The following is a 24283-nucleotide window of genomic DNA, read 5'->3' as shown; positions in this document are numbered from 1 at the left end:
TCAAGAAACCATGGGTTTATAAAGAAATAATACTGAAAATTAGAAAGGCATTTTAACTAAATATAAATGAAAATAGACGTCAGAACATGCAGTTAGGAGTCATGCTGGGTTTCTAAAAAGATTTTATTTATTTATTCATGAGAGACAGAGAGAGGCAGAGACACAGGCTGAGGGAGAAGCAGGCTCCCTGTGGGGAGCCTAATGTGGGACTGATCCTAGGACCCCAGGGTCATGCCCTGAGCTGAAGGCAGGTGCTCAACCACTGAGCCACTTGGGCATCCCTAGAACCATATTTAAAGGAAGATTTATAACATTAAATGAAAATAGGAAAAAAAAGTCCAGGCTCAATAGCAGCCATTTCAGTATCATCTTGTGACGTTAGAAAAATAATACCAAATAAACTCAAAGAAAGTAAAAAAGATAGCAAATAGTAATGAGCTGAAATTAATAAAATAGAAACAAACTCAAACAAAAAATACTTAAAGCAAGAGTTTGTCATTTTAAATACTGGTAAAATTTATACCAGCCAGGCAAAATGTATATAGTGATGAAAGTAAGCATATTATTGGTATATGCAACATAGATGGATCGTACAAATGTCAAGTAAAAAGAAAAGCTGGACCAAAAGAAGATATACTGTCTGGTCCCATTAATACAAGATTATCTAGGATATTAAAAGTAAAACCGACAGTTACCTTTGGGGGAGGTAGGGAAGAGATGTGATTGGAGAAGATGCCACGAGGGGACTTTTGGGTTGCTGGAAGTTTTCATTTCTTTAATAAATATTAGTTCCATGGGTGTGTTCATCCTGGGATAATTCACTGACCTGGGCACTTGTGATCTGTGTGCTTTTTCTGCACATTATACAGCAGGAAGATTTTTACCAAGAAGTGACAGGAGTCATCAGAGACTAGCTGCTTGACAAACCTAGTGCCCCCAAAAGAAATAAGATCAAACAACAGATGTCTCCTCCCTTTACTCTTTCTGGCTGCCTGGAATATGAACAAGATGCCTGCAGATTCAGAAGCCATTTGTGATCACAAAGATGAAAGCCACAAATGACATCAGCTATGGATAGCCTGTTACCCATGCCTTATATGTGAAAAAATATGCCACTTACTTACTGGAGCCTTGAGCCTTAAGGGGGCCTTGGAGCTCCCTTGAAGCTGACTGCCACCTCGGCTAATGATTTAAGGATTCAATTTTTTTAAAGTATAAAAGACAATTATCATGTGGCTTCACTCATACATGAAATATAAGAAATAATGAAAGGGACCATAAGGGAAAGGAGTGAAACTGTGTGGGGAAAAATTAAAGAGGAAGACAAACCATGAGAGACTCCTAACTCTGGGAAAAAAAACCCAAAGGGTTGCAGAGGGGAGGTGGGTGGGGGACATGGGATAACTGGGTGATGAGCAATAAGAAAGGCAGGTGATGAGATCAACACTGGGTGTTATATGTTGGCAGACTGAATTTAAATAAAATACAAAAATAAAAGAAATAAAAGTAGAAAAGGAAGCATAATTTCAACATTAAAAAGGAGTGGGAGGAAGCAAATGCCAGAACTTAATCATCTAGGAAACTGAGAAACAAGAATACATGGAAAACATTTAAAATAAAACCGATAAAACAAGCAAATCTCAAGCTTTATTTTCGTGCAAAACTAAACTGTATTAAGAAGGAAAGAAGGAAATACTTCTTATACAGCATAGGTTAAAAAAAAAATCATTGTAAGATCCTCGGCAGCAGGGATAGAAAAGAGGGAGCACCCTGGGAATCCCTAATTTTCAGAACCTACTGTGTGACCCTCCTCATTATCAATACCTGCAGGGTTCATGCTGTCCCATTTCCTCCTTTCCGTTCAAAGTGCCAGCTGTTCTCTTTTTAAAGACCTGGGTTCTTGCTTTGAGTCCAGCCCACTCTGAGGGTGGGAAAGGTGACCCACCTGGTCTGCAGGTGAGCCCCCCCACCACAGATTTTAATTCCTGGCTTTGTGATGCAGTGAAAGACCGAGATACCCCAATGTTTCTAGCAGCAATGTCCACAATAGCCAAACTGTGGAAGGAGCCTCAGTGTCCATCGAAAGATGAATGGATAAAGAAGATGTGGTTTATGTATCCAATGGAATATTACTCAGCCATTAGAAATGACAAATACCCACCATTTGCTTCAACGTGGATGGAACTGGAGGGTATTATGCTGAGTGAAGTAAGTCAATCGGAGAAGGACAAACATTATATGGTCTCATTCATTTGGGGAATATAAATAATAGTGAAAGGGAATATAAGGGAAGGGAGAAGAAATGTGTGGGAAATATCAGGAAGGGAGACAGAACATAAAGACTCCTAACTCTGGCAAACGAACTAGGTAGGGGTGGTGGAAGGAGAGGAGGGTGGGGGATTGGGGTGACTGGGTGACGGGCACTGAGGGGGGCACTTGACGGGATGAGCACTGGGTGTTGTGCTGTATGTTGGCAAATCGAAATCCAATAAAAATTTTTACCAAAAAAAAAAAAAAATATTCCTGGGTTTGTCGCCCGCGGTTTCAAAGGCGCGCCCTCTGGGGGCCAGCGACGGAAGGGCAGGCGCTGCAGAGGCTGCTGTCGGGGTGCGGGAGCCGGGGAGGCCGGCCCCGCTGGGGGGCTGCAGCCCAGAGCTTTCGCCTAAAGGGACCGCCTGGCAGGCCCGGCATCCGAACTCTCGGGCCTCGCTCCTCCCGTTTCGGTGGCCACCGTGTCGCCCAGCTGCGGTGGAAAGGGCTCCCTAGGGATGCAGCATGAGTGCCCACCCTGGAGTTGCGCAGGGCTCCCGGAGAGTAGGAGGGAAGAACTAAAGTCGGCTCCAGGAAGTCCCACCAGGATCCTGCCTGGTGTCCAGAGGGGGAGCGAAGGGGCGCCTGGGTGGCTCAGTCAGTTAGGTATCTGCTTTGGCTCAGATCATGATCCCGGGGGCCTGGGATTGTGCCCCACGTGGAGCTCCCTGCTAGGTGAGGAGCCCGCTTTTCCCTCTCACTCTGCCGCTCCCCCTGCTTATGCTCTCTCTCTGACAAGTAAATAAAATCTTAAAAAAAAAAAAAAAAAAAAAAGAGGAAGAGAGATGGCGGGTGGAAAGTTAGGGATGTGTGGTCCACGTGGAGTCACTGCAAACAGGTGTGCAGATCCCTCAGGAAGGGCAGGTGGTTGTGCCAGACTCTGAGGGGCGGGGGGCGGGGGTGTAGGGTGGAATGTCCAGGTAGCTGGACTGAGAAGCCTCGGGGAAGACAAGAGGGGGCAATAGAGGGAGAGCGTTGAAGGAGAGGTGAGGTACGAGGAGAGCCCCCTGTCCCTTGTCTGGTAAGCTGGTCCCCTCCCTCCCCAGTGCCACTCCTGTCTCACACCTCCACAGCAGGTGTGCCCTAAGAGCCTGGGGCCCACCCTCACTCAGTCCCCTATTGGACCTCAGTGGCCCCTTTTCCAAGTGGCCCTTTTCTACTTACTATTGGGTTATAATGGTACCATCCCACTGTACCGCAACTTCAACAGTCTGCCTTCTGTCATGTGCACACCCACACCCTCCAACTGCCCTTTTAACCTCCCTCCTCCCCTCTCTCTCCAAGACCTTCCAGTCTCTGCCCCACAGAGCGTCTCCAGAAGAGTATCTTAGTGCAGTGCAGACACTCTCAGAGTCTGTGACGCCCGAGGCTTTTATTACCCGTCTGAGAGGGCAGGGTCTGAGCTCCAACTCCACCTCCTGCTTGGTAACACAGTGATCAGGGGCTTACAAGGTTGGCGGCATCCGTGGGCAGATTTCGATGATCATGCATGTGTTTCTGCCTCCCTCACTGTATGATGTCAGCCTTATTTATATCGGCCTCAGATAGTTGCGGAGAGCTATGGGGCATCAATACACCAAATATTTAAGATGTTTTGAGGATTTGGGCTTTCTCTCCCCTGGCCTTGACCACCCCACAGCCTTCGCCCAGGCCAGGCTTTCATTTCCTTACACTGAGATGGCAATAATTTCCAGAGATTGGTTCTCTGATCTCTACGTTTGAAGATTCATTTTTTTTAATTTAAGATTTTTAATTTATTTATTTGACAGAGTGAGAGAGAGAGATGGCCAAGCAGGGGGAGAGGCTGAGGGAGAGGGAGACACAGGCTTCCCACTGACTCTGTGGGAGAGAGGACTATTTCTGATTCTTTCTTTTGAGGTGAGTTTTTCCTTCTAGTCATTTTGCTCAGTGCAGAGTGGCCAAAAACAAGTTGTACTTGATAGAAGCGCGAACTCTTCTCACTGTAGCATTCCAGCTGTTCTCTCTTTAAATCTCAGGCCAAATTCGTAGGTTTTCAGGATGATTTGAAAGTTATCTAGGTAATTTGGTGGGGACAGGTGACTTAGGGACCCTACTCTTCCGCCATCTTGCCCCCTCCCCTCAGGCTTCCTGCTGAGCAGGGAGCCTGACGTGGGGCTCGATCCCAGGACCCTGAGATCATGACCTGAGCCGAAGGCAGAGACACTTCACCAATTGAGCCCCCAGAGGCCCACAATTAATCTTTTTTATATACAGTGTTTTGCTCATGTTCTTGTTATTCAAGCTTTCATTTCCTCTCTCCATTGGCCCTTGATCTTGTTATATGTGGTTGTATGCCATGCGTTTCTTAACCTTTTAAACCATACGGGCCTGATGGATACAAGGCGGAGTCTACAATATCCTCTTTCTTTTGGTCATATGATTGGAGATGGGTGCATGGTACAGGGTTCCAGGCATGCTGGTTGATCTGCAGTAGAACCGCTCAGGGGTCCAGGCTGCTGACCCACCTATGCATTCTCTCCTCCCACTGCCATCCCCCCAGGACATGTGACCTGGCTTGGGTTGGCAGAAGCATGTGGAGCAGCCCATATGAAGATGCACATGGAGGCATCACGGCTGAGCTGGGGACACTCTAAGGAGATGTGGACACTGGGTAAAATCAGAAGAGTTCGAGGCCGAGAGACCAGAGCCCAGACAGCAAAAAGGATGTCAAAGCCAGAAAGGTAGATATACAGAGAAGGAAGAGTCTGTGGTACATGCTGGGAATGAAACATTATTCAAATGGCGCTAAGATGAAATGCGCTATCAAGCTATGAGAAAACATGTGGGAGCCTTAAATGCATCCAACTAAGTACAAGAGGTCAGTCTGAAAAGGCCAAGTACTGAGTTATTCCAACTGCATATTTGTTATGGACTGAAGGTTTGCATTACCCCCAAAGTTCCTATGTGGAAATCCTGATCCCCTTGATATGATGCTATTAGAACGTGGGATGTTTGAGAAGTAATTAGGCCATGCAGGTGGAGCCCTCTTGAATGGAATTAAGTGCCCTGAGGAAAGAGACCCCAGACCCCTAGCTGTCTGCAGGGTGAGGACACTATGAGAAGACAGCCATCTAGGAACCAGGTTCTCACCAAACACCCAACTGCCTTCATCACAGACTTCCCAGCCTCCAGAACTGGGGGAAATAAATGTTGGTTATTTAAGCCACCTTGTCAATGGTATTCCTTTTATAGCAGGCCCAAATGACTAAGACAATAATGTTCTGAAAAAGGCAAAATTATGAGGGACAGTGAAAAGGTCAGTGGTTGCCAGGCATTAGGAGGGAGGAATGGGAGGGGGGGAACCAGAGGATTTTGAGGGCAATGCAACTACTCCGTGTGATGCTTTGATGGCTGATACATATTTTTACACATTTGTCAAAGCCCATAAACTGTACAAAATCAAGAGTGAACCCTAATGTCAATGATAGGCTTTGGGTGATAATAATGTGTTAATGAAGGTTTATCAATTGCAACAAATGTGCCACTTTGGTGTGGAGGTATTGGTGGTGGGGGAGGAGGTATGGAAGTGGGGGGAATTGGGGAGTTCTCTGTATTTTTCTGCTCAGTTTTGCTGAAAACCTAAAATTGCTTTAAAAAATAAGGTCTACTCTGGGGCGCCTGTGTGGCTCAGTCGGTTAGGCGTCCAACTCTTGATTTCAGCTCAGGTTATGATCTCAGGGTGGTGAGATTGAGCCTCACATCCGACTCTGCACTGTGTTTGCAGCCTGCTTGAGATTCTCTACTCAACTCTGCTCTCTCTCTCTCTCTAAAAAGCAAAGTCTACTAAAATATGTACATAAAGATTTAATATTCTAATTATTTTAAGCGTACCGTTGAGTGGCATTAGGAAGACACGATGATGTGTAGCCACCACTGCTATTTTCACAACTTTTTCATCATCCAAACAGAAACTTTATATCCATTAAGCTATAACTCCCCATTTCCCCTTCCCCCAGCCCATGGTAACTTCTATGGTACAGACTTTATGAATTTGCCTGTTCCAGGCACAGCATAGAAGTAGAATCGTACAACATTCATCCTTTTGCATCTAGCTTAACTCACTTAGCAGAAGGTTTTCAAGGTTTGCTCATTTTGTATCCTGTATCAGAACTTCCTTTTTATGGCTCAACACTATTTCATTGTGTATATATACCACATTTAAATTTATTTATTTATTTATTTATTTATTTATTTATTTATTTATTTATTATTTTATACCACATTTTTAAAAATCCATTTATCTGTGTATGGACACTTGGGTTGTTTCCATCTTTGGACCACCATGAACAATTCTGTTGTGCATGTTGATGTACAAGTATCTGTTTGAACCCGTGATTTCAATTCTTTTGAGTATATACCTAAGAGTGGAATTGCTGGATTGTATGGTAACTCTATGTATAATTTTCTGAGAAATTGCCAAACTGTTTTCCCCAGCAGCTGCCCCATTTTACGTTCCTACCAGAATGTACAAGGTTTCAATTTCTCTGCATTCTCCACATTTATCGTTTTCTGTTATTTATTTTGAAATTGTGACCATCCTAGTGGGTGTTAAGGTGATAATTTTATTGTGGTTTTTATTTTCATTTCCATAGTGATTAACGATGCTGAATTATATTTTCATGTGCTTGTTGGCTTTGTGTGTATTTTCTTTGGGGAAATGTCTATTCCAGTCATCTGCCAGTTTTTTAGTTGAGTTATATTGTTGTTGTTTTGAGTTGTATGAATAACTTAACTTTATGTATTCTGAATATTAATCTCTTAGCATATATATGATTTACAAGTATTTACTCCCATTACATGGGATGTCTTTTTCTTGATAGGGGCCTTTGGAGCACAAAAGTTTTGTTTTGTTTTTTTTCAAAAGTTTTTTTTTTAATTTGATGTAATATATTTTATCTAATTTTTCTTTTGTTCCCTGCACATTTAATATCATATTTTTAAAGCCATTGACAAATCTAAGGTCATGAAGATTTTCCCTCATATTTTCTTCTAAGAATTTTATAGCTTTAGATATTTTTTTTTAATTTTTATTTATTTATGATAGTCACAGAGAGAGAGAGAGAGGCAGAGACACAGGTGGAGGGAGAAGCAGGCTCCATGCATCGGGAGCCCGATGTGGGATTCGATCCCGGGTCTCCAGGATCGCGCCCCGGGCCAAAGGCAGGCGCCAAACCGCTGCGCCACCCAGGGATCCCTATAGCTTTAGATATTAAATTTAGGTCTCTGATCCATTTAGAGTTAACTTTGGTAAATGTGCAATGTAAGGCTCCAACTTCATTCTTTTGCATGAGGACATCCAGTTTTCCTAGACAGCACCGTTTGTTGAAAAGACCTTCTTTCCCCCATCTTCACCCCCGTCCGTCCGCAGATGGTCTTGGCACCCTTGTTGAGAATCGGTTGACACTATGTGGAGATTTGTTGTTCTTTTTGTAGCTCCTTTAGGTGGAAGGTTAGGTTGTTTATCTGAGATTTTTCTTGCTTCTTAATGTTGGCCTGTACTGCTACATACTTCCCTCTTGGGACCACTTTTGCTGCATCCTAAAGGTTTGGGACAACTGTGTTTTCATTTTCATTTGTTTCTTATATCGCTTTTTTTTTAGTTCTTCTTTGATTTCATGGTTGACCCATTCATTGTTTGATAGCATGTTGTTTGACCTCCATGTATTTGTGGTCAACACAATTTTTTCTTACGGTTTCATAGTGTTGTGGTCAGAAAAGGCACATGGTATGACTTCAACCTTTTTGTATTTATCAAGGCCTGATTTGTGACCTAATATGTGATCTATTCTGGATCAGTCTCTGAGTGTCATAGAAAGCCTGAAGTCCACATGAGAAAAGGAGATACCTGAGGACAAAGAACTAATCATAACAAGAACAAGAACTAATATTTTTGTAGCATTGGAGTGTGTCACACTGTTCGTAGCCCTCACCAACTCCATTAGGGAGCACCTGTCATCCCAGTTAGAGGTGAGGACACTGTATATGCATCTGGAAAGTGAGGCCAGGACTCAAAACTTAGGCCCCGGGCAGTCTGAATCCAGAGCCTGCACATGTAATCTTTATGAAAGTGTGCAGGCTCAGCTCCACTGGGTGTCCTGACAGCAACTCAGTGGTTTGCCAAGGGATGACCTTGTTATGGTCATGAGACACTGCTTGGAGGGACAGAGCTAGCAAAGGGGGATTGTGAGGAGTAAAAATAAGCTTAACCATGAAGGTACGAAGAAGATGGTGGTGCAAAGACATCATAAAGTCAATCAAATCCAAGACTGCATGAATTCTGTTAGTGTCTATCTTGTCTGTGTTACTGTAGAACCCTGAAGAGCTATTGTTAACTAATGGACAGATTGAGGGTGCAAGTGGAGAACTCTAGAAGAAACACAACTCAGATGTTTTGCTTAGCAAGTAGTTGCTTCCATATCTTGCTAACACTTCAGACTCCATGTCCTAACTGAACACATCTTTGACCCCTAATTGGCTTCTTCTAACTTCACTATTTCTGACCCTTGCTCTGGTTCATAAGCTTGTGTCGTTTTTTTGCCCTTTCTACTATATGCAAAGTGGCATCACGATTTCAAAGACATTTTTAAAGCAAGCACAAGGCTATTTTTCCTGGCTTCTACCTAGTAATAGCCACTGGATTCAGCTGTTTTACAAATCACGGGGTTTCTGGATCACTACATCAGCCACCCTGAGGAGCTCTGGGCGTGGCAGCCGCTTGACTTCATTCAGATTCTTCTCTCCAGCCTTGCATCCATGCACGCTGCAAGTCCTGCTTCTCTGCAGTCTTTCCATTTTCCTTCTATTCCTCTAACCACCAGGTACTGCATCTCTCTCCTTAAGTAGCAAAAGTGCCCCTGTGAGGCTGCTCCCTTTACCCTTTAATCTTCTACTTAATGGCTTTTAAATTGTGTTAGAACATTCTCCATCAATAATGTAGTGTTTATTGCTTTCTCTCCTGATTTCAATCTCCAAATATCGTCCTCTGGTGGTTTCTTATGTATACCATTTGTCTTCTCAGCTACATGCTAACTCTCCCAAAGTAGAGCCACACTTCTGTATATCCAATCATATTCCTACCCATCACTGGAGAATTTCAGAGCTGCCTTACAGCATGTGCTGAATAAATGCTAAGTGATTATTTTAATAGAGTTGATGGGATCCCTCTGTACTATTTCTTAAAATGGTTAGAAAATGTATAATTATCTCAAAATAAAAAAAGAATGTAAACTTTAGAAATAAAGCTACAAGGCTCAAGATCTTGATGAGTTATCCTTCTTTTCTCCCCCATTCACAAATTGTTACAAAGATTCTTTGCTCCAGTAACATACAGATGCCTGCTGAATTCCAAGCAGCTTTGTTGATGTGTTCCCAGCCAGATGGCTTGGGCTTTTTAAATCTAGGCAGCTGTTAGGTTGCTTGCTTTCTCTGATATGGAAGAGAAATGGGACGTGGAGGGTAGAGGATGTACCTTGAAGATAGGGTGCAGCCCTGGCAGGTGCCTCATGGTGGCCACAGTCATGACCTTGGCCACCAGATGAGTGTTCAGCAAATGATACTGGAGCTGGTGCAGCTGGAAATCAGAATTTAGAACCCAGGCCTTTGCCAGAAGCCAGGCAAGTGGGGGTCTAAGGGCAGGAACAGCAGCGAGGTGAGGGATGCTGGATCTGCAGTAAACGGGAATTAAGCATTGACTGACCTCAATCACACGTAAGACACCATGCTTGACATTGCAAACAGAGACAAGTAAGATCATTGCTCCTAGTGTTTACCAAACCAAAGTGGGCCCGCTCCTTGGTAAGCTACACACAGAGTCCACCCCCGGGGGAGCTTTTGTATTTGTACAAACAAGGGGGATCACCAGGAATGATTCCTGAAGCCATGTGACCCCAGAAAGAGTGAAAGCAGGTTCCATTTGTTAGCAACTGGGATGACTATTCAAAAGGAGATGTTAACATCATGAGGCTGAGGTCACTGCTGCCACTTTTGCACTATCTTGATTCATCTGCATGGGAGTCATTGTCAAACGACTGACATGTAAAAAGCTCTGCATAATTAATATATAAACTCAGTGAATCTGAGGACACACATACTTCAAAGTATATTAGATATTAACAAGTTGCTATCCAGAAAGCCTGTAGGATAGTATTCGGGTGCCTTTTTCTTTACACCCCCACCAGAACAGAATGTTGTCACTTTTTAATTTTTGCCAGTGGATAACTGTGTCAAGAACTAACTGTGAAGGGTCAGAGACTTTAGCCCACTCAAAACTAGCCAGCTTGGGTGGCTCGTAGGTTTGGCGCCACCTTCAGCCCAGGGCGTGATCCTGGAGACCTGGGATCGAATCCCATGTCAGGCTTCCTGCATGGAGTCTGTTTCTTCCTCTACCCGTGTCTCTGCCTCTCTCTCTCTCTCTCTCTCTCTCTCTCTCTGTGTGTGTGTGTGTGTGTGTCTTGTGAATAATAATAATAATAATAAAACTAGCCAGCTAGCCTGCTACTCTTGGGGGGTTTGCAGAAGACTCAAGCTTCCCACTTTGGAGACAAAGAACATGGTTACACAAAGGAAGAGCAATAGAAGAGCCCATGTTGGCATGAGTCCCTCACACTCTCCCATGACCCATGAGTGAGGTACAGCGGGTCTAGATGGATGACCGCACAAACAGGTTGCATGATAGGAGAGACCACTGGTTTGGGGGAAAACCCAACATTTTTATAATGAGTGGATTCAACTCTGTTCTTTGTCTCTGGGTAATATTACCTTGTTATGGTTACTTGTTGTGAAAACAACACCGAGAAATAGCCCAAGAGCAATCAGGTACTCAGAGGTACTCAGGGTCCAGAGCAGATTGCCTCTCCCAGTAAAAAGTGTTATGTTAGTTGCTGAAATCTTCTAGTAGGTTCCTTCTGAAAATAAAATAAGTGGTACACCTGGGTGGCTCATCAGTTGAGCGTCTGCCTTTGGCTCAGGGCATGATCCTGTGGTCCTAGGATCAAGTCCCGCATTGGGCTCCTCACAGGGAGCCTGCTTCTCCCTCTGCCTGTGTATCTGCCTCTCTCCATGTGTCTCTAATGAATAAATAAATAACATCTTTTATAAAATAGGGAAAGGAGATTTAGAAGTACAGACTTCCAGATATAAAATAATTAAGACACCAGGATGTAGTCACAGCATAGAGAGTCTAGACAATAATATTAAAACAACTCTGTTTTGTGACAGACGGTAACTAGACTCATTGTGGTGACTGTTTTGTAATGTATATAAATATCAAATCACTATGCTGTATGCTTGGAATGAATACAATATTGTATGTCAGTTATCCTTCAATTTAAAAAAAAAGCCCTCACTAACCATCACTCAGTGGCCGTGAAATGGGTGGTCCTCAAAGTCCATCGGGGAAGCCCCTAGGAAGCTCAGGCTGCACCTGCCTCTAGGTACCTCAGACATGTTAAAGTGATGCAGAATTGACACAATCAATGAGTATAACCCCTTCCATCTATTTGCTGCCCTTTGGGTGTCCCCTTGGGGACCATAAGTCTTCTGTTCATTCCTATACGGGGTTGCCTGCCTTTTCTTATTGATTTGTAGAAATTCCTCATTTATTCTAGCCTGCAGTGTTCTTTTACCACTCGGAAGATATCCCTCTGTCTTCCAGCACCCGGCGTGTTGTTCCAAGTGTTTCATTTGAAAAAAAAAAAAAAGAAAAGAAAAAAAAAGAAAGAAAGAAAGAAAGAAAGAAAGAAAGAAAGAGAAAGAAAGAGAGAGAGAGAAAGAAAGAAAGAAAGAAAGAAAGAAAGAAAGAAAGAAAGAAAAGAAAGGAAAAGAAAAGAAAAGAAAAGAAAGAAGAAAAACACTCTTCTTGATGTCCTTTTGAAGTTAAGGGGATTTTTCTTCCCTCTGGCTGCTTGTAAAGTTTTTCTTCCATCTTTGGTTTTCAGTATTTTTACATTTCTTTCCATGCTTCCCGCCCCCCCTTTATTTAGGAAGAAGTGTGGTTTTGTTTTGTTTTTTTGTGTCCTGTTTGGGGCTTCTAGGAGTATTTTAATCTGTGGCTGTTGATGTGTGTGATTAATTGTTCACCATATCTGTTGCTCACTCTTTCTCACTCTTTTTAAAAATGTTATTTATTTATGAGAGAGAGTGAGTGAGTGAGTGAGTGAGTGAGTGAGTGAGTGAGAGGGGAGGGGCAGAGGGAGAAGGAGAGGGAGAAGCAGACTCTCTGCTCAGTGGGGAGCCCAACGTGGGGGCTCGATCCCGGGACCCTGAGATCATGACCTGAGCCCAAGGCAGATGCTTCCCTGACTGAGCCACCAGGTGTCCCCTCTGTCTCACTTTTGTTTGGGACCTGAAAGATCGGCCACCCGAGGAGTGGGCTAGACATTCTGGCCTCATAGAATGGAAGCCCGACATCCAATAAACTTAGCCCCTGATGGGATTAAGGAGATCTGCGATCCATCACTAGTACCCCTCAAGCCTAGCATCCTATTCAAAGGCAGATAAATCTAGTAAGAATGACTAGAAACTAAAAATCTAGTTAGAATCTACACTTAGCAGACTTAAAACCCAGATGTAATAGAACTGCTTTGTCCAAAGTACTTAGTCCACACTGGCCAAATGCTGTGGCCCTTTATCCTTTCATGTCCAACCATTAACTATTCTATTTGTAAATAATAGGAGATTGGTTTTGTTAGGTTGCTTTTGGCTTATTGCAAAACAAGGGAAGGGGGGGAAACAATGCAAATGCTCCAAAGAAGGAAGCATACTAAGGCCGCTTGGCAGCCTGGTAGAGGTTTGGAGACAATTCTATGATAGATAGATGATAGATAGATAGATAGATAGATAGATAGATAGATAGATAGATAATAGATAGATGATATAAAAATTTTTTTGGACAATCCTGTGATATTTGAATCGAAATCCTTCTATGGGCCAGAAACGAATATGGAGGACCTGCTGTTACATTACCACAGAATAGAATGCGACAGAGATGGAGAGATGAGCTTGGAACAGGGTGCCCAGCCTAATGGAATGGTGCGGGGGCTCAAGAACTCAGGATGTTTGCACACATTCATTCCCCCTGCCCCCCACATATGGCTGCTGTGCCGCAAAATTCCAGATAACACCATCATTCTGGTAAAATAGCACAAAACAGCACCAGAATGCAGGTCCAACCAGGCATGTGATTTAGTGCATTTCCTGAGCTGGAGATGAGCAACCACAGTACTCTCATGAGGCAACAGTACGCCTGCTGTACGCAGAAGTGCCTGGGCAAAATAAAAATAATAATCATCATCATCAGTACAATGTAGATAAATTGAGATCATGTATTTGAAACCCCTTGGTACTTGCTCTAGCTAGTTCCTTATTTGTCTGTTTGCAGCGTCTCAGACTGTGGGCTACCATGTACATTTGGATGGCCAGAGGGAGGAAGAAGCAGAAACGAGGGGAGGGTTTATCGGGAGTCCTGGGGAGGGACGTGGGGGATGCCCAGGCAAGGAACACAATGGAGGGAAGGCAGGGCTAGGGGGTCACGCTGGAGACCTTTGGAGGCAGCCTATGGGACGCGGTGGGTGAGGACTCCAAGAAGCATCAAGGCAAGAGCTACTGTCCGCAGCCGGGTTCCAAGAAGCCGCTCAAAACTTCTGTCGGTGGACGGAAGGAAGCCCTTGAAGGGACCACTCATTGCAGGAAGACCTTTTTACTCCAGGACAGCACTTATTTTTCTTCCTTGAAATCTGAATGAGGGCAGGGCAACAGACCTCACAAAACCAACTTTATTATTTAATCAGGTCTTTCTTTACTGATGGGTAAGCCAGATCCTCTGGGGAAAAGGAGAGGGCCGAAGTGCAGGACAGGCTGGACATTAAGGTAGGGTGGGCACAGGGGATGCTGGGCTCCAGAAGTCCACAGGAACCCCTCCCTGTGAGTCCCCTGGAGCTGTTTGAGGCAGCAGCCTTGGGCGCCTGGATGACACAGCATGGGGGGAGGGCAGTCTGGTCACAAGAGGATGTGGCCAAGGAACGTGGAGGGTGCTCAGAGGCACTTGGGGAGGCCGGAGCTCCGGGGTGACCCCTCTCATATGGTCACACTGTTCTCCACCATGCTGGGTCGAAGGTACTGATAGGGCAGCTGCAGGCCTGCATTGTGGGCCTCTATCTCCTGGTCCACAGCAGCCACGGCCTGGGGCCGAGGGCCTGAGAAATATCTCTCCTTGTGCTGCCCCAAGGCCACCTGAGAAGGGGAGAACGAAACAGCTCAGCCCTGGGCCCCTCAGCCAAGAATACCACCCCTCCTAAGCCGCCTCCTCTCCCCGCCAGCCCCCAGGGCCCAGGCATCCGTCTCTACCATGATGGGCTGGCGTCTGCCAAGGAACTTTGTGAAGGTCTTCTACTTGTGGGCCTGGTGGGCTGTGGGCAGCGAGTCCACTATATCCTTCTCTGTCACGTCCTTGGAGACGGGCGGGGGCTTCCGCGTGGTGCACGGGCCGTTGGGGATCCAGGAGTACCAGTCCAGCTGCAGGTGCAGGAGCCTCAGGAACCCAGGCCGACCACAGAGCACTCGACCTCCTGCCGACTCCATCCCGGGAGCCCCTAGGGCTGATCGCAGCCGCCTACCTGGCCCAGGTGGGCAGAGGCATGCTGACCTGGGCACGTGAAGATATACATGGTGACAAAGTGGCAGAGCTGAACCCAGGTGTCTAAGGAGACGGGGAACCTGGGTGACTAGAAGGGAAGCAGTGACTTTGAGACCAGGACATGACAGAAGCATCATGTCAGTGAAAGGCACTGTCAGGTGCTACAGAAAGGATGGAAAATACTCGGGAGAAAAGGGTCTGGTTGCAGAGGGAGCTCTGGGTGCACGAGGGCAGGAGGATTTCTGGAAGATGCTCCGGTGAGCCCCCCGGGGTGCTCAGGGCACCCACGGTAGGGGGCTTACGACACTGTGAGTGTGCACTGCTGATGGGCGGGTGAGGTGACACGGGTCGTGGGGAGGGGCTCACACTTACCCCCGGTCCCGGGCACCCTGCAGCCCCGTCTCAGTGATCTCTCTGCATCAGGCCTGCAGCTCTGGATCATCCCTCACAGCTTCATCAGTCATGTAGAAAAGACCGACCATCCCCTCCACGTACCTGCTCCCCGGCAAGAAAGCCCTTGGTCCCAGGCGGCCGACCGCGGGGCCAGCTGGACCTGTGGCCCACCCCCTCCTCGTTCTCTCCAACAAGCCTGCTGGGTCGCCCTCTCTGCGTCACCCTCACCGGCTGATGATCCCCCACAGCCTGAGGGCATCTTGGCCTAGAGAGAAGCCTTCACATCCAAGAGCCTACGGTCAGCCAGGTCGGCCAGAGGGCAGAGGGAATGATAGGTCAAGCAAGCTGTGGCTCTCTGGAGAATGTCCACATGGCCTCCGCTACTGGTGCTCACCCCCTGAGGACGACCCCACCGCAGATGCCAGGATCAGCCACGGGGGGTGGAGGTGGGGGGCCGGTTTCAGGGTCAGATTCTAGTCAATGGTCCCTCTCAGGTCCCTCCCCGGGTGTGAGGGAATCAGGGAGATGCCTTCATGGGGGATGCAGGGCTGGCGGTGGTGGGGCCAGCCAAACACCCATCGGGATGCTTTCACTGTTTTTTTTTTAATGTTTTATTTTTTTTAAGATTTATTTATTTACTTATGATAGAGAGAGAGAGGCAGAGACACAGGCAGAGGGAGAAGCAGGCTCCATGCCGGGAGCCCGACGTGGGATTCGATCCCGGGACTCCAGGATCGCGCCCTAGGCCAAAGGCAGGCACCAAACCACTGAGCGACCCAGGGATCCCCGGGTGCTTTCACTGTTGAGCCCTCTGCCCTCCTTACCCATCCTACTCTGTACCAGGTCAAAATTCCCCATCTGGAGACAAGATTGCTCCGGGCGGGGATGTTGATCTCCATGGTGTGGCGGAAGTGTGGGATCAGGAGCTGAATGTGGGATAAAGGAACAGGACTGGTAAGGGGGGGATCCTGGGGTCCAGGAGGGGAGTGGAAATTTAAGGAGCAAGGATAGAGAAGAAGGCAGAGGGCAGGTCTCCACGAGAACGACAGACCTCCCACTGGACTGGAGTGGGTCAGGGTAAGATGTGGGAGAAGACAGATGGGGAAAGGTCTTCCCAAGGTCTCCCCAGGATGAGGAGTGTACAGTCTCACATGATCTCTAAGAATCCCAGGACTCTCTGGTCTCGCACCACAAAACCTAGCAAAGGTCCCACATGTGAAACTATCTCATGCCTGTGTCTTATTCCCCTCAAGGAAGTATCGGTGGGGGGCACCAGGGTTGGGGGGCTCTGTCGGTGAAGCCTCTGCCTTCAGCTCAGGTCATGATTCCGGGGTCCTGGGATTGAGTCCTGCATCGGGTTCCCTGCTCCATGGGGCGTATGCTTCTCCCTCTGCCCATCCCCCTGTTTATGCTCTCTCTCTCTCTCTCTCTTAAATAAATAAATTAATTAAATCTAAAGAAGAAGAAGAAGAAGAAGAAGAAGAAGAAGAAGAAGAAGAAGAAGAAGAAGAAAGAAGAAAGAAGAAAGAAGAAGAAGTATCTCTGCTCCCTGCAAAGGCAAATGTCTCCTGTCCTCTTGTGCTTTCCCTGGGATGTCACCCCTGGCAATCTCTCCTTCCTCTCCTCCTCGCTCCTCCTCCTCCTCTCTCCACCCTGTCCTTCGCCCCCGTCCTGTCCCTCTCTCTGTCTCCCTCTCTTTCACATACACACACACACACACACACACACACACACACACACACACACACCTCATCCTGGATACCTTCGCACAGAAAACCCTGGCTTCTCCCCACATGCATGCCTTCCCAGCAGCCTCCTCACTTCTTGCTTCCCTTCCACAGCAAGTCTTCTCAAAAGGCTCCCTCTGCCCCATCTCTCCCCCATCACCTGCGTCACCTGCCGCCACCTCCACTCCCCCAGACATCACTCGTCAGTGGATTAACCAATGGCCTCCACACTGACGTCCAGATGTGGCTCCTCTGGCTGTGATGTCGCTGGCTTCTTGGCAGCATGTCACACGGATAACCATGCCTCCCTCTTCAAGTGCTTTCTCTCCTTGGCCTCCATGACACCAAGCCTTTTGTTTCCCTCCCACCTCAGTGGATGTCCCTTGTCTTGCTCCGTGTCTTCCTTCACTCCTCACTCACAGTTTATAAAGGCCGGGCACATCCTACCTACTGTTATGTCCTAGGCCAAATCCTCCACTGTAGCTACAAACCCCAGACGACTTCCTCTAGTACAAGGTCAGACTCTGTGGAGGTGCTTCCAGAGGCTTCAAAGGGTGTGTGACACAAAGTGCAGTCAAATACAGAAGAGATGCTGACATACCTTGTAGATAGGATGCAGGCTGGGCAGGGTCCTCATCGTGGCCACAGAAATAACCTCAGCCATCAGGTGTCCCCGCAGGAGATGTGACTGTAGCTGGTGCATCTGGAAGTCAGAGCTACGGACCCAGGTCTTGGCCAGCAGCCAGGCCATAGGGGGGTTGGAGGGCAGCATGGGTGTGGGGCAGCCGTGATGAGGAGGCTGCAGCTGGAGCAGGAGAGAGGGGAGGGGTCGGGACCTGTGTGCCCCAGTCTCTAAGGGGATCCGTGTCTGTGCAAAAGATACCTGGGGCCTCTTACCTGGATGACCATGGGTAAGAGCTTCCCATCAGGCTGCAGCTTCAGCATAACCAGAGGGGCGGCCACATATTGTTGTTTTAAAATGATTACATTAAGCTTGACCCCATCTAGCAGGAGAAATCAGCTTCAAATAGAGATCCAGCCTGGAGGGTGAGGAGCAGGGGTAGATAATGAGGTCATTCTGGACCCTCCCATTTCATTTGGGAGGCTGGTCCCTTCCTCTGTCCATCAAGTCTCTCTCTCTCTCTCTCTCTCTCTTTTTTTTAAGTCTTTCCTTTCAACATCAATCTGTTTTCCCTTAACCCAAGCCCCGAATTCGAGGTTTCCACACCCAGTATCTTCCATCAGACTTGGAGCTTCTTGAGGTGAACTTCCTGGTTCTCCACCATGCCCTCAACCCCCACAATCAAGTCATCCCCAGGCTTTAGCTAAATGTAGCACACAGGAGTTCCTGTATCCTCTCCTCAAAAAAAAACCCCCATAGTTAGAGCTCTTTGGGGCTTTGTTCAATCTCTCTTCTTCTTTCCTTCCAGAAGCCTGAGCTTTTCCCAAAGGCTGGAATGCTTCTTACAAAGGAGGAAGAGGGGGAAGAAAAGAGGGATAATAGGAGCAGATGGTTAATTCAGTGGTCCTCCACCAACCCGGGGTGATCTTTGCCCTCCGCAGAGGACATTTCGCAATGTCTGGAGGCATTTCTGGTTGTCACGATGAGGGTGGTGTTGCTAGCATCTCATACCACTAAGCATCCTACAACGCACAGCACAGCCCCCACGACAGTTATCTGTCCCTAAATCTCGGCTGTCAATGTTGAGAAACCCTAAGTGTAGATGGAGGAGGGTGTAGATTAAAGTATTTGATGGAGGAAATGAGGAGGGGCGGGTAGGAGAAGGAGGCAGCATGGCTGGGGTTGTGGATGAACAAGAGAGAGCACAGCACCTGGAGTTCTTTCTCCAGCTGGGTCTTCAAGTCTTCCATCCCTGGAGGCAGCACCAGCCGGGCTGGGAGGCTGCTCGAGCACCTCAGGAGCATGGGGTTTGTACCACTGAGGAACTGGTACCTGAAGAGGGCATCATCCTTCCAGGAATTTCGAACCTTCTCTAAAGACATCAGGTGGGGAGCATGCTGTAAGTTCTGTGCCTCTGATCCTACTAACAGATCGCTCTCCCTACCCTCTCCCCCTCTTCTGTCAAAGCCCTGCATTGGAGAGATGCCTGGGTGGCTCAGAGGTTGAGCGTCTGCCTTCTGGCTCAGGTTGTGATCCCAGGGTCCTGGGATCAAATCCCCCATCGTTTTCCCTGCAGGGAGCCTGCTTTTCTCCCTCTGCCTGAGTCTCTGCCTCACTTTGTGTGTCTCTCATGAACGAATAAATAAAATCTTATTAAAAAAAACCCACAAAGCCTTGCATTGGAAATATGTACATAGATTTGGGGAGATTGTAGTAACTGACCAGCCAGCGCAGTCTTCGCACTTGGGAATATTCTTTTGAAATCTTCCAGTCTTTTAACTGGATTTGTGAGCTCCAGTGTCCCCTTGAGGACCAAGCCCTCCAACCTGCCGAAAGAATGGCAATGCTAGGAGATCAAGAAAGGACCCTACTTTGCATGCTGGGGTGCAGGTGCCAACCCACTACCTGGCACATACACTTTTGCCAGCGAGAAAGAGAAGTCAAAATCCTTATCCTCCCAGAATCTCTCATTCTTGGGGAGGTCCCACGGTGTTCTCCCTGCTACAGGCAGGATTAACCATCTTTCCAGGAGCCCCACCTGGAGGGAGAACACGGAATCGGGGATGAGTGGGGCGGTCGGTTTCTTGGGATCTGGTGGGGGATCAGAGGCTTGCTTGGACTCACCGGTACATCCTCTTTCTTTTCTGGATTTCCTGCTCTCGGTGCGTCTTAAACAGGCTCTGGTCGTCGCCTACGGGTCCGGGCTGGGGAAGGGGACACGGCGCCCACCCTTTCACCCTGCACAACCTGTCCTGCCTCACGTGTTCCCCTCTTACATCACAGCATCCCCCACCCCTTTTCCTCCGGCGTCCCCCCCCCGCCGCCCCCCGCGTTGCCCCGCCGCCCTCACCGGTGCCCTCGGGCAGACAGACGATCCCAGAGCCCTGCACCCAGCTGTAGCCGGGGAATAGGGCCTCGCCGTTGGTCCCGGGGCTGCGCACGGAGAACTCTGCGCACTTGCAGAACCAGTCGAAGTCCCCCAAGTGTTCGTCCTTGCGCAGCTTCACCAGCAGGAGGCGGCCCAGGTGGAGGGGGACGCGGACTTTGAACTCGGTCTGTCGGTGGGGCGGGGAGCGAGCTCAGACGGGGTGGGGGGGTACGCCCCCTCAGAGAGTCCCCTTCCCCTCGGAGTCGCCCCCGGAGAGACCCTAGTCAGCCTGCAGGTGAGGCGGCCCCGCGGCCCCGCCCGTCCCCCACCCGGAGCCGCGCACCCCGCCGGCTGCGCACTGACCCCGCGGCGCACGGGCCTCAGCTTCTTCCCCAGGTCGGCCTCCGCGTGCTCGCGACCAGCCACAGCTGCACCTGGTTGCAGGAACCCGCCAGGAGCGAGTCCCCGGTGACCACGCGGATCGTGTACTTGCCCATCGCGCTCAGGCTTGGAGCCGCTCGGACTTGGAGCGGGGCTGGGGAAGGTGAGCAATTTAACCAGTGGGAGGCCCAGCCCCCTTGCCCCCCCTCCCCGGGAGGCCGCCCCAGACCAGTGTCCCTACGGCCTCGGCTCCCAAGGTCCCTGCCTCCCACCCACAGGTCCGCTCCACCCAGACACCTGTGTCCCTACCACCGTCCACACCCGAGGATTCTCAAGGCAGCTCCTGAAGGGACAACCCACCCGGATCCATTTGGAAACGTTCCCTGGTGTCAGGTCCACACCCAGTAGCCAACTACACACAGGGGCCTTCAGACTGGCCCACGAGCCACCCCCCAAATAGTGAATAAATGAGTATATGAATGAGGTGACAACAGTGGAGCCGTGGGAGGTTTGAAGTGCGGGGGTGTTTTTTTCAGTGGAAAGTGAGTAAACCATCTTGACAAGGATCCAGGGCTTGTTGTTGAGGACAAGTATGAGATACTGCTGGACAGGTGAAGGAGTCGGGCATGTTGTCCTGAGTGGAGTCAAGAGGGAGAGTTGGGAATTCTTCTTCAAAACAATCATGAAGTTTCCATGGGGCTTTCCTGAAACAGGCTCTGTGGAGCCAGCACCTCAGCTGAGCACCTGTAAAGGGTCCCATCAGGATCAGTTCTTCCCCCTGCTACCTCCTGATCTTTGCTAATTTTAAATGCACTTGCAATATGGTGTCTATTATAATAGAAGTATTGTTATCTGATTTTTGCTATTTATTATCCTTTCCTGCTTAGGGACAGTTGCTGTCCAGGCACAAATCCCTCCCAGATTCCTTCTTCAGATACTCATTTCTATCCATCCCTCCCCAGCACTCCTGCGCATCGTGGGCTTGCCTCCTGCCTGGACCTCCTGTTCTGTTGCAAACAGAAGGCCTTGAATCCACAGCCTTCTGCTCGAACGTTGCTTCTAGCTCTGCATATTGACTTATAATTGGTTAGTCAAAATAGCTGGATCAAGAGGGATTCAAAAAGTAGACATACAAATCTTAAACATTTTTGCTTTAAAGCAGAACCAAAGGGGTCAGTGGTTGAATGTCTGCCTTCAGCTCAGGGAGTGATCCTGGGGTCCCAGGACTGAGTCCCGCATCGGGCTCCCCGCAGGGAGCCTGCTTCTCCCTCTGCCTGTGTCTCTCCCTCTCTCTCTGTGTCTGTCATGGATAAATAAATAAAATCTTAAAAAAAATAAAACAGAACCAAAAATGAACAGTCACGCTCAAATGTTTTCTGAGCATGAATCCACAATAAGAGCTTCCCTGGGTCTTTCTTGTGTAAACTACACCCAGGTGAGTTGACATTATTTAAAAAGGAGCTCAAACCTAAAGATTCTTGTGGAGGAAAGACTACATTCAATATCTTTTCAGATATGTCCAGTTTTCCTCAAACCATTTACAGCTGTCTTGTCTACTCCTACGCATTGGCAGTGATTTTTTTTTTAAACGATCCCTGTTCACGGTCGTAAAGCAGTCAACTTGGTTTTAATAAAAACAATGCCTTTCTGTTTACTCTTTCCATCAGTTTGTTTGTAAATTGCATAGTTACAATAACAAGTATGAGACACATTGATAGTCTAGGGGGTGTACACACTATTCGTGATAAACAGAAGGCCTCCAGGGGTGGGCATCAGGTGACAAGTATGGCAGGAATGAGTCCACTAGCCATGTGCTTCTGGCACACTGTGGGCCTGTCCGTGTTCATTGGAGAGATGCTCAGTGTCTATTACCTGATAAGATGGTTCAATATAGGTGATTTGGAAGCTTCGTTGTAAAATCGACTCATTCTCAGATGCTACCTTGTCTACTGAAGCCACCTCTCCTAATACTCAAGAATCAGGGACCATGAGCAACCTCAATGCTCACCACACAACACACCCACAGAGCAGTGTTACTGCCATCCCTCAGGGACTCTCTTCTGCACCGCTCACACCGTTGCCAGTAAACCCTGTTTTCTTCCTCCCCCCAAATTAGAGGCATTCTCCTCTTCTTCACATTGACTCCAACCCCTGACAGACATCACCTCTATTCTGTAACCTACCATTGTCCTCCAGAGCCTCAAATTCTACTTAAGGAAGAACCTTCTGACACTCTCTCCACCGACTCAGCCCCCAGATCCTACATTTCACATTTCAGTTGCCTGCCAATCCGATCACAATTTACACACCATTTATTATCACTTAAAACCCACCTGCAGGGCAGGTGGCCGGGTGGCTCAGTGGTTTAGCGCCGCCTTCAGCCCAGGGTGGGATCCTGGAGACCAGGGATCAAGTCCCACATCGGGCTCCCTGCATGGAGCCTGCTTCTCTCCTCTCTCTGCCTCTCTCTCTCTCTGTCTGTCTCTCTCTCTCTCTCTCTCCCCGGTTCTCTCATGAATAAATAAATAAAATCTTAAAAAAAAAAACCCACCTGCAGTATGTCGCTCTTACTGTGGTTTCTTTCTCTGTCTTTGAATTTTGTGCTCTCTTACATCCTTCGAAGGAGACCATAGAGAAATCTCACTGACGTCGCTCATCAGAGGTATGTCTGCCATCCACCACTGGTTGCTTGTGTGGATATGATGGTCTATACAAGTAATGTTTGGTCCTTGAAGCAGCATTTAGCTTCATGCTTATCCTTCCTATCGAAACAACTCCTAGAGCAGGAGCCAGGCTTCTTCAGTGCAATATTCCAATGCCACGTTCAGGCTAGATGTCCCGTTGTTTGACCTGGAAAAACCTGCAGTCCCTTGGCTTCTGCCCATTCACATGGAGCCACAGGAATCACTGATACCCTCCTCTGTACACCTTAAAGACTGCAGAGAAGTAGGATGAGTTGACAATGGATCCAGGGCAAAATATATTAAGATTCTTTCAGGCCTTCTTGGAACTCTTTACTTGATTCAAAACTCCCCAATAAGATTCCTTCATTCCAAAGCCTCCAGACCAGTAGCAAACACAAGTTTCTATTTTAAAGTATGTCTCCAAATTCAGAAGACAAATCATTCCCTGTGCTTCTGAAATGGCAATCCTCCATACTCCTGGGGCATCAGAACCCTTAGACTAACTTTTATTTCACTGTCCTACATGCCAGTGATGGCCCTGGGAGATTCACATTCTGCTGGTTTCCTGCATCAGCCAAGGACCCAATAGAAGACAGATGACACATTTAAAATAGGATAATTGGAGGAGACAATTGATAAAGAAGGGGTAGGGCGTGAGAGAACCACAAAGGAATACAAGATCCTGAGTCCATCAGCCCTAAAGCTGTCACCACCCACCCGCCGAGGAAAAGATTACTAAAACCTAGAAAGAGAAAGCTTTCTAGGGAAGGCTTCCTTGAAAGGTGCAGTGTCCTTTTGTCAAGTCACATAGCCTAAAATGAACTTTTAGGGAGGGACCCAGGGTAATAAACATGCTGACCTCATGCTCCTCCTTCCCTTTGACCTCCTATGGAAGCTCTCCATTGGACAAATCTAGCTAGAAACCAAGGGGGTATGAAAGCCCATTAATACAACCCATAAAAAGCTTATGCACAGCAAAGTAAACAATCAACAAAACTAAAAGGCAGTCTATGGAATGAGAGAAGATATTTGCAAACCACATATCTGATAAAGGATAAGTATCCAAAAATCGATAAAGAACTTACCAAACTCAACACCCCCAAAACAAATAATCCAGTTGAGAAATGAGCATAAGACATGAATAGA

General features: G+C 47.6%; 1 pseudogene; it reads right to left on the bottom strand.

The window, feature by feature from the left end:
- Window positions 1-14320: 14320 nt before the first annotated feature.
- LOC121500665 lies at window positions 14321-20569 on the bottom strand (annotated as a pseudogene).
- Window positions 20570-24283: the final 3714 nt, after the last annotated feature.

The sequence above is a fragment of the Vulpes lagopus genome, chromosome 10 (assembly GCF_018345385.1).
Source record: "Vulpes lagopus strain Blue_001 chromosome 10, ASM1834538v1, whole genome shotgun sequence".
Taxonomy (NCBI): domain Eukaryota; kingdom Metazoa; phylum Chordata; class Mammalia; order Carnivora; family Canidae; genus Vulpes; species Vulpes lagopus.
This window is presented reverse-complemented; position numbering and strand designations above follow the sequence as displayed.